The following is a 6,619-nucleotide window of genomic DNA, read 5'->3' on the forward strand; positions in this document are numbered from 1 at the left end:
GAACGAGAGGACTCGTGCGTAACACATGCGTTAGCATGAGACCCCTCTTAGTTGAACAGGATTTTCACCCTACACCACTGCCTATTCCCCTTTATCCTTTTATCTAGAAAATATCTGTATATTTTGGTTAAGAAATGTACCTGACTAATCTTCTAAGTGTTAGCTAGTTGCTTGGCTACTCGGTTAGCGACCCCGGTGGACGGTAATGGTCAAATTCAGCCATTTTTTGGTTTCACCTCATGTTACCTTACATGACCCTGCCTGCTTAGGGTTCTCAAACATGCTACTCAGCCTTGGGTAGGCCTCCACCCGTCCGTGCCTACACTACCAGCCCTGGGTAGGCCTCCACCCGTCCTGCCTACACTACCAGCACTGACAGCATGGAAACAGCACTGCACACTCTTCACTTTCACGTTTTCAAAGCAAGCCGTTGAAGAAGTTCCTTCAAACCTTATACAATGCATTGGAGATACATAAATATTGACTATTATTCTTTATCTTTTCTCTATTTAAAATAGCTTATATATTTTTTACACATGTAACCTTGACTGAATGTACACCAGAGTGCAAGTGTCTTATTGAATAAAGTTTGTTGGATGAAATGGGACACTGGTGCGTCTAGTTCTTTCTCAATAGTGTTGTGTAGTGCGTGTAGCTGCAGAATATGAACATGCTCTATCCGTCTTCTTGTGTAATGGAAAAAGTGGTGGCTTGTCAAGCATCCTGCTGCCTTTTCCATACTGGGGGGAAAAGATGAACATGACTTCATCTGAATGGAGGAAGATAAATGCAGTATACAGTATGTCCTAGCTATCAGCCCTATCTTACTTACGAGCTCTAGGAGGATAGGTTCACTCTGACTGTAGTGTGTGAATGCGTGTGTTTCTGTGAGTGTGAGAGAATGTGTGTGTATGAGAGTATGTGCGTGTTTCTGTGTGTATTTGTTTCTGTGTATGTGTGTGTTTCTGCTTGTGTGTGTGTGTGTGTGTGTGTGTGTGTGTGTGTGTGTGTGTGTGTGTGTATGTGTCAGCAGATCCACATGGACTGGCTGGGGTAAATCTAGAGTGGTCACTCATGTGTTCACCAGAGGTTTAGTCCAGGTCTGTGCTCTACTGGGACATAGAAGAAGATGCACGAGATGTCCCCTCTGGAGCAGATGTCCCCTCTGGAGCACGAGATGTCCCCTCTCAAGCACGAGATGTCCCCTCTGGAGCAGATGTCCCCTCTCGAGCAGATGTCCCCTCTCGAGCATGAGATGTCCCCTCTCGAGCATGAGATGTCCCCTCTCGAGCATGAGATGTCCCCTCTCGAGCAGATGTCCCCTCTCGAGCAGATGTCCCCTCTCGAGCACAAGATGTCCCCTCTCGAGCACGAGATGTCCCCTCTCGAGCAGATGTCCCCTCTCGAGCATGAGATGTCCCCTCTCGAGCAGATGTCCCCTCTCAAGCAGATGTCCCCTCTCGAGCAGATGTCCCCTCTCGAGCACGAGATGTCCCCTCTCGAGCAGATGTCCCCTCTCCAGCAGATGTCCCCTCTCGAGCACAAGATGTCCCCTCTCGAGCACGAGATGTCCCCTCTCGAGCAGATGTCCCCTCTCGAGCATGAGATGTCCCCTCTCGAGCAGATGTCCCCTCTCGAGCAGATGTCCCCTCTGGAGCACGAGATGTCCCCTCTCGAGCAGATGTCCCCTCTCGAGCACGAGATATGTCCCCTCTCGAGCACGAGATGTCCCCTCTCGAGCAGATGTCCCCTCTCGAGCACGAGATGTCCCCTCTCGAGCAGATGTCCCCTCTCGAGCACAAGATGTCCCTTCTCGAGCAGATGTCCCCTCTCAAGCAGATGTCCCCTCTCGAGCGTCCCCAGCTTGGCCGTGCCGTAGCTCCGCTAACCAGGCGTGATCCAACACCCATGATACTGTTCATATACTCAGCCAAACTCATTTTTCTATACGCCTATAATATCCTTGCTAGGGTGGATATCTGTGTGGATAGATGTTATCAGGGGCTCGCTTCATCAATTATCACCATAATAATAGGCCTACATTTCACAATGCATTTATCCTTGAAGCGCAGGGAGGACAGTCGATTTGTCAGTAAGACACGGAGCACACAGATCAAAGCCCCAACCACTGGCAGGGGATGCGAGAACGAAAGAGGTTTCCCCACCATTTTAAGCCGAGGGAAGAAAAAGAAGAAAGCAAAGTTAAACGCTGGCTGTCAAATCTTCCTCCTCGTTCCAAATAGCACGGTGATGAACCGTATTTCGTGATAACACGTTGGCTTGTAGAAGAGCTCGGCGATTCTTCAGTGGAGAGACGCCCCTTCCAGGTTTGGAATCGAGCTCCGGGTCCCTGGAGGTCCCCCTTCCTCTCAGCGGTCCCGTCCTGCTCGCCGGGAGACGGGTGAAGGGCCGCCGTCGGGAGACGGGTGAAGGGCCGCAGTTGGGAAGGTTTTAATGGGGAAGGTGTTCTCAGATCGGGGTGCACAGGGGCGATCGACCTCTACCTCTGCTGATCTTTAAACCTGCACGCCAGATTGACTAAACCTCTTTATAGGAACCTCCGCGGGGCCCGTGGCACGTGCACAGCAGATGGAGCCGCGGACAGCGGAACGATAGCGCTTTCTTTTTAACTTATTTTAATCGTCAGTTCCTCTCGGCTGTAGGCTAATTGCGCGTCGCAATCTTCAAAAAAATAAGATAAATAACGTATTTCGAAAATGAGTTTGTTAGTATGAAAAACAGCGAGGGTTGTAATCAAACACCCAACTGCATGCAGTCACATTGATCCCTCCGCGGGTCTTTAAGGAGCGGACGGTGAGAAAGGTCAGATTGGCTAAGGGGTGTTCTCAAAGAGAGAGCGAGGAGGTGAGAAGTGACTAGTTTATTGGATGACATTTGAGACCGGAAAGATATAATTGGATGAGGTCACCTGTTAGCATTGGCAAATGTGCGACTTAAGGGTGGCACAGTCTCACTCTCACACACACACACACACACACACACACACACACACACACACACACACCTACCAATGGGAACAAGACAAGGACACACACTTCCCAAACAAACATGCACTACACACGTGTGTCGGTGTTGTGCCGTTGCACTGACGTGACCTGCGCGTGTCCCCCGGTGCCATCGGCCTACGCGCTCGTTGGGCCCCTGCCAGGTCGTAAACATCCCCTCAACCACACATGTACGGTTCCTTCAGCCTGGAATATAAATCCTTGAGGTCCCATACCTGTGTGATTACATTCTGTGATTACACTCTCCAGCAGTTACTCAGACACTTGCCCCTGGCTGTTATGGATGTAATTATATCCTGACAATTAATGGGCCTGTTCCTCAGAGGAAAGTATGTTAGCACGGTGATGTTGGAGCTGAGTCTTTGATATATATGACAACATTATTTAAGGAAAAAACATGATATAACGAGATAGTAATCTATTAAACTCAGGTAAACTGAGTCCTCTGTGATAAAGTGAGCAACTCGGAAGGGAAAATTGGGCTTAAAAAAATAAAAGAATCTTTCCAGAAACGAAGGTTTTGTGGGTTTATCAAAGGAATACTTGAGAAGATGGCAGAGAGGGGAAAATACCGCGCGCTGGCCAAGCCGTCCATCACACTGAGCCGCAGATAGTTCTGTGAAAGTTACTTTATTTAGAGGATCGAGGCAGGGGGGGCTTCACTCTGTTGCCGTAGTACCCATGTTTACGCACACGAGAGGCAGCATGAAGAAAAACAAAACAGCAGTTGTTGAAAACAATCAGCAGAGGAGACGGAACACTTGAGGCAAACAGAGAGCAATCACGACACTTAGCGTGCTCAGAGGAGAGAGATAGTTGGAAAACAGGACTCTGTTTACTTTATGTTATGCTGTACATGCAGGAGGACAGACAAGCGATTGAGCTGAGCAGTGTTTTGGTGGCCACTTTTGTTTTGTTCCTTCTCCACCCACAACCTTCCCACACCTAATGATAATCTACATTACCCCCCAACCCCCTGCCAGGGTTATCATACCCCCGCACACACACACACACTCAATCATAAAGGGGCCCGTGACTTTAGAGAAGCGCGATATTCAAAACAGGCCTAAAGAGCACCATGTTACAACCCTCTGTAAATCTGAGCATTCTCGCATACAGGCCACGCCCCTCCCCTCATCCCCACTCATGCCTCCTCCACCTCAACCAATCCCGTCGCCCCAACATCTGTCCTGGATTTGCAAGCTGGATGATCCACTTTTCATATTTTCCACTTCCCTCAAATGTCTCCCTCGCCCCCGCCAGGCCCAGGTGGGAGGAGTCAGCGCGGGAGTGATGGAGTGACAGAGAGGACAGACGCAGAGCCCCCCGGAGACAGGCCAAACTCACATTACTACTTTTCCTCAGTGTGTGTGTATGTTGCGTGTGAGTGTTGCACATGTGTGTTGTGTGTGTGTGTGTGTGTACTGTATGTGTGTGTGTGTTGCATGAGTGTGTGTGTGTTTATGTGTGTGTGTGTTGCGCGTCTGTGTATGTGTTGCGCGTGTGTGTGTTGTGTGTGTGTGTGTACTGTATGTGTGGGTGTGCATGTGTGTGTTGCGCGTGTGTGTGTTGCGCGTGTGTGTGTGTTGCGCGTGTGTGTGTTGCGCGTGTGGGTGTACTGTATGTGTGTGTGTGCGTGTGTGTGTTGCGCGTGTGTGTGTGTGTTGCGCGTGTGTGTGTGTGTTGCGCGTGTGTGTGTGTGTGTTGCGTGTGTGTGTTGTGCGTGTGTGTGTATGTTGCGTGTGTGTGTTGCGGCGTGTGTGTGTGTGTTGCGCGCGTGTGTGTGTATGTTGTGTGTGTGTGTTGCGTGTGTGTGTGTGTTGCGTGTGTGTGTGTTGCGTGTGTGTGCGTGCGTGTGTGTGTTGCGCGTGTGTGTGTTGCGCGTGTGTGTTTGTTGCGCGTGTGTGTGTGTATTGCGTTTGTGTGTGTGCGTGTTGCGTGTGTGTGTGTGTGTGTGTTGAGGGGGTGAAGTGGACGGGGGTGAAACGGAGCAGGAGGGATGGCACGAACCCTGATGAAATTCCTCCGCTGCGTCGTGTACCTACACCCCCTATATCCATCTCACCTTCCACAAATATTCAGCATACCAGTGGGTTTTATTGACTTGTCAGTGCAGACTAGAGAGAGCAAGCTCTGCCTTGTAAGGTGCGCGCTTCTCAAATGCAAAATACCAGCAAAAACCAGCTGATACGGAGAGGAAAAAAAAAACTTCTCTGGCAGCCTCATAGAATGTTCCATAGAGTTCTTCTGTAGAGCTTCATTCTGCTCTTTGGTCAAAGTGATTGATAACCCTGGCTTGGTGGCTGATGGTCGATCTGTGACGGGGACACCATGAAGGGCCAGTGGACATGGTATTACACATTAGCTGAGTACACCGTTTGGACTTATCCCAACATTCCTGAATGTCCTCATCTCCATTGATGCGTTTAGCCATCTTTCCATTCTCAAATCATACCGAACATGACACATTATTGTGCGGTAAGAGGGTGCAGGTGAGTGTGTGTCCGTGTGTGTGTCTGTGTGTGTGTGTGTGTGTTTCTGCAGGTCCTGTGTATAGCTGTACTCTGATTACTGTCTCGCTCTGGCCTCCTCAGGGCGTGTCATAACAGTTCTGGCCTCACGTCGGAGGGGGAAGTGAACCCAGGAGACAGGCAGGAAGGAGCTGCACCAGAACATTCAGATGCTGCTCAACTATGAAGGAGTCATCTCAGCTCTCTTCAGTACACCCCCCCCCCCTTCTCTCTTTCTCTCTCTCTCTCTCTCTCCCTCACTCTCTCTTTCTCTCCCTCTTTCTCTCTCCCACTCTCCCTCCTTCTCTCTGTCTCAGACCAGGGCTTATTGCTTGGCCATCCCCTCGTGTTGCTGTTAACAACTCTTGTCTGTTTGACGATTGCTTTGTGGAAGCATGTACAGTATCCATGTAGAGTAAGTGCATTAAGCTGTGGGTGTACCTGCTCTCATTAAACTAACGCTGATGCCCGTTACATTCCACAGCAAAAACAGAGCAGATACGGCATCAAACCGAGGGAGGGGTGCTGCTCTCTCCTGAAAACAATGGGTAGAGTCTCTCTTATGTGGTGTTCCAATGATTTCTGAGGCCTTCTTGAGTGGTGCTCCGAGTACCACGGGCATGGACACATAACGGCCTCGCCATCATCTCTAGTAAAGGACAGTGTAACAGAGCACGTACTGTGAGATACTGTATCTTTCCCTATTAGCAGTAATGTTGGGATGCCTGGCCTATAGCCTGGCCTGGCCCGGTCTGGCCTATAGCCTGGCCTGGCCCGGTCTGGCTGCGGTAGTTGTCAGGGCTGTGTGGGATAAGATCTACTGTGTTTGGGACCTGATCCACACTCCGGATCCGATACAGAATTCCAGAAATACCAAAATCTCCATGCCAACATCCAGCGTTGGCTCCTTTTGTTCTTATCTCTTCCTGTTATGGTTTTTGCTCCAACAGCTGCCGTAGATATGACATAATGACATAAGAGGACTGCATTTATGGATATAAAGACTAGGACATTAATTTGTATTCATATTCTGAGGGACTTTTTTCCAGTAGGATATTTGACGCAGTTGATGTGGTGGTGTGC

This window comes from Borostomias antarcticus (genome assembly GCF_949987555.1).
Source record: "Borostomias antarcticus genome assembly, chromosome: 25".
Taxonomy (NCBI): Eukaryota; Metazoa; Chordata; class Actinopteri; order Stomiiformes; family Stomiidae; genus Borostomias; species Borostomias antarcticus.